The following is a 4,618-nucleotide window of genomic DNA, read 5'->3' as shown; positions in this document are numbered from 1 at the left end:
GTGGAGTCGATTGTACTTGTTTTACCTACAAATCTTCAAGAATTTTCCTGAGCCACACAATTTCTTTTGTTGCCTCAATTGCTGCCACATATTCTGCCTCTGTTGTGGAATCTGCTGGAACTGATTGTTTGCGTGATCTCCAGGAGACAGCTCCTGATCTAAGACTCATAACATAACCTGAAGTAGATACCCCGGTTTCTTTGTCTCCATCGAAGTCTGAATCAAAGTATCCAATCAAGCTGAAGTCGCCCACCTGTGTATATTTGATTCCAAAGTCTTGAGTTCCCTTCAAGTACTTTAGAACTCTTTTTACAACAAACCAATGTCCCTCACAAGGCTTTTGCATAAACCTGGAGAGGATTCCAATAGCAAACGAAATGTATGGTCTAGTAGTATTTAGGTAGTTGAGACTTCCTACAAGTTGTCTATACTTTGTTGCATCCTCAAATTCTTTTCCTTCAATGGATGTGAGATTTAAGTTTTGTTCCATTGGAGTAGTCAGAGGATTGCATTCAGTCATTCTAAACCTATTCAACAGATCTCCAATGTACTTCTTTTGAGAAAGGAATATGGACTTCGGATGTTGAGTTACTTCAATACCAAGATAGTAATGAACATAGCCCAAATTAGTCATTTCAAAACCTTTCCTCAATTCCTTCTTTATGTATGCAATGTAGCTTTCATTGTTCCCTATCATCAAAAGATCATCTACATATACCACAAGATATAAAATAGTTTTGTCAACCTTCTTAACAAACAAAGTTGCATTATCAAGATCATAATGTTTGAAATTGAGTTTCAGAAGATGCTCAATTAGTTTTTCATACCAGGCTCGTGGTGCTTGTTTGAGGCCATACAAGGATTTCACAAGTTTGCATACTTTATGTTCATGTCCTTTCACAACAAATCCTTTGGGCTGGGACATAAAAACATTCTCTTTTAGATCTCCATTCAAGAAAGTAGTTTTTATATCCATTTGATGGACTTTCCAACCGTTTTGAGCTGCTAGGGCAAAGAGTGTCTGGATGGTAGCCCATTTTGCTATGGGGGCAAAATTTTCCTCATAATCAATGCCTTCCTTTTGTGAAAAACCTTTTGCCACAAGCCTGGCTTTGTGCTTGTCAAATGAGCCATCAGCTTTATACTTGTTCTTGTAGACCCACTTGTAGCCAATTGGTTTGGTTCCCAATGGAGGATCAACTAACTTTCAAGTGCCATTCTTTATCAGGGCATCATACTCCTTTTGCATCGCTTCTTTCCATTCATCATGAGAAGAAGCTTCTTTGAAAGAAGTTGGTTCAAAATCTGTAGACAAATTCAATTCACAATCATAAGAAACATCCATATGAACAAGTGAATCAGAGTCATCTACATCACCTCCATTTTGCCGATTTGAATTTCTAGTTCCTGTCTTTCCAACCTCATCAAGATGAACACTTTCAAGTGTCTTTGTCAGCCACTTTGGGGGACCTTTCTCAAATGGTCCAGGCTGCTCCGTTGATGGTGTTGGGACTGAATCAAGATTGAGTCTCCAAATTCTGTCAATCACATCACTCAAAGTATCATACGTTGTTGGAGTTTCATGCGGGGGAGAGAGTGCTTCAGAAGAAGATTCCATAGGTTGATCTAGTATATGAATCCCCCCTTCAAGATGTGGAATTTGATTATCAAATTCTTGAAATGATTTTGCATTTGCGAATCTATCCAAGCGATCAAGTTGTCGCTCAACAACATTGTCAATTTTGGATGATTCAAAAAAGATTACATCTCTAGATGCAACAAAATTTTTATTGACTTCATGATAGAGATGGTATGCTTTGGAGGTGTTTGAATACCCCAGGAAAATACACTTATGACTTCTTGCACCAAGTTTGTTTCTATGTACCTTTGGTATCAAGGCATAACATGTGGAACCAAAGACCCTCAGATGCTTTATCGAAGGAATGTGCCCATACCACATTTCATAAGAAGTCTTGTTTCTAATAGCATTAGATGGACATCTATTCTTTACATATACAGCACATAGAACTGCATTATCCCAAAACATCAATTTTACATTTTTGAAAAACATCATGGAGCGCACCATATTTAAGATTGTCCTATTCATTCTTTCAGCTACACCATTCTGTTGGGGATTATAAGGCACAGTTGTTTGATGTTTGATCCCATGTTGGCAAAGATAGTTTTCAAATTCATTTGAAGTGTATTCTTTTCAATTATCAGTGCGAATAAAGCCAATATGAGATTGTGCATCATTTTCAATCCATGTATGAAAGTTATTGAATGTTTGAAAAGCATCAGATTTATTCTTCAATAAATAAACCCAACACATTCTGGTGTAGTCATCATATATTTATTTCCATTTGCAAAAGGAACAGGCATTGGACCACATAAATCTGAATGAATGATTTCAAGTTTCTATGTGCTCTTGAATGTGAGTCATGAAAAGACTGTTTGCTATGCTTTCCTAGAATGCAAGCATCACATTGTTTAAGTTTCCTAGGAATTGTAGGCAAACCAGTAACACCATTTTTCTTCAACAAGTGGAGGCTGTCATAGTTCAAGTGTCCAAATCTAGCATGCCATAATAAAATTGATGGAAATGTACCTTCTTCATAATGAAAATTGTATGAGAAATTTTGTGCATGTGCAGAGGTACCCTGCAGCTTGAGAAGCCTTTCTTCTTCTATCCCCATCATGACAAGTGAGTGGGATGAAGCTTTTGTCACCTCAAGCTTGCCATCAAACATATGAATGGAGTGTCCTTGCTGGTGGATGTGGACCAAGGACAACAAGTTTCTCCTTAGTTGTGGGAGATATAGAATATGATGCAGAAGAAAGTCTAAAAGACCAGGCAATTTAAGCCTGATTATGCCAAGCCCTGATGGCTTGAGTTTTGATTTGTCTGCAAAGTATACTGCTCCATCAACATTGTTAGTAAATTCTTCAAGAAAATCTCTTCTAAAAGTCATGTGGCAAGTTGCTCCTGAATCAAGCAACCAATCATTTTTCCAAGAAACAAGTGAAGCATTAAATAAGTCTTCATTTACTCCAATATTACAGTATGCCACAACATAGTGAGTGGATTCAAGTGCTTTACCCTTTTCTTTGTCATTAGTTTTACCTTTGGGTTGGTTTCTTTCCTGCTCAATTCTATCCCAAGGTAACTTGCATGTGGATGCATCATGTGATCCATCTCTTTTGCAGTGTATGCAGTGCAAATCTGACTTTTCTCCTTGAGAGTGTCTGCCCCCTCGCCTCTGAAATCTTCTTCCTCTTCCTCTTCGACCACCTCTTCCTCTGGAAGAATCTTGAGCAAGATTCTTTTCTCTATGAGCAAGGAACACAACCTCTTCAAGAGACTCAGGAGTTGTCTTCTTGCCAAAAGCTTTCTCTCTTTCAGCAAATTTTTTCACAAGGGAGTCAAAGGTAATATCTTTGAGGTTTCCATTGACTTGCAATGACTCAAGATAATTTGAGTAAGTGGAATAAATTGCCTTGAGAAAATCTATCAAAGGAATATCCAGTTCAACATTAGTGACTTTGATATCATGCATTATAGATTTTACTTCTGATGCAAGATCAAGAGGATCATTATTTTGTAATTCAAGGGTGAAGATGAACAACTTCAAGTGTAGAGTGTGAGTCATAGAGTTCCTTTAGTTTTTGTAAGGCTTCGAAATCATTTGAAAATGGAAAAATATGGCAACTCACCTCTTCATTTACTGATGCTGCAATTAATGCATAGGCTTTGTTGTTCTTATTTTCCTAAATGGCAAGCTCCTTGTCTAAGGTAGGTTGTTCTGGCTCTTTGTCTCCATCTCCAACACACACTCCTTTCCACAACTCATTGAAAATGAGGGTGTGTTTTATCTTCTGGGACCACTCAGGATAGTTTTCCTTGCTAGTGAGAACTACTCCCACAATAGATATGATTGAATGCATTGTAAAATATGTGTACTATGGAAAAAAATACTTTTGCTGCAAAATTTTACTCTAAAAAAATCTGATTCTGATATATGAAGACAGAGGTATTATGGAAATGTAGTTAAAATAATACCAAAATAGGTAAAAATTCTAAAATCAAAGCCAAAAACCCTAAAACTCCAATTAGGTGGTCAGCATGACTGCCCCTCCTGCCTCCTTGATCTTCTTCTCAGCCAGCTTAGAAATAAGCTTGGCCTTCACAACGATGGGTTGCAAGGGCAACTCGCCCTTATCCAATACCTTAAAAAAAACAACAAACTGAGTGAAATCTATTAAAGGAGCACTGTCAGGGGTGGCCTTGGCCTTGACGTCCTCAGGTACCAGAGACCACAGCTTGTTAATATTAACGATAGAACAATGATAATGGTTCCTCAGCTTGTGGAAATGCCTCATACCAACCTTACCAAAGTAGCCACGACAACGTTATACATGGGTGCAATGGAGTAGCATATGCATATCATGAGCAGGAGCAGTGTATGCATATCAGGAGCAGGGAGTAGCATATGCATATCACGCCATCGCCTTTCTCATGTCACTCCATAGCCGGCCCTCCACGACTCAACTGTGAATGACTTGGGCTCTAATCCTTTTGCTACTCTGTTTGGACAGCGTATGGACCTTGCGCACTCAA

General features: G+C 38.3%; 1 pseudogene; it reads right to left on the bottom strand.

The window, feature by feature from the left end:
• Positions 1 to 4,110: 4,110 nt before the first annotated feature.
• On the bottom strand, positions 4,111 to 4,380 carry LOC149147645 (large ribosomal subunit protein uL15x pseudogene; annotated as a pseudogene).
• Positions 4,381 to 4,618: the final 238 nt, after the last annotated feature.

This window comes from Pinus tabuliformis, chromosome 9, assembly GCF_031772625.1.
Source record: "Pinus tabuliformis cultivar Carrire ecotype Pingquan chromosome 9, CPIR1, whole genome shotgun sequence".
Classification (NCBI taxonomy): domain Eukaryota; kingdom Viridiplantae; phylum Streptophyta; class Pinopsida; order Pinales; family Pinaceae; genus Pinus; species Pinus tabuliformis.
Note: the sequence above shows the minus strand (reverse complement) of the source record. Positions and strands in the feature narration are given on the sequence as shown.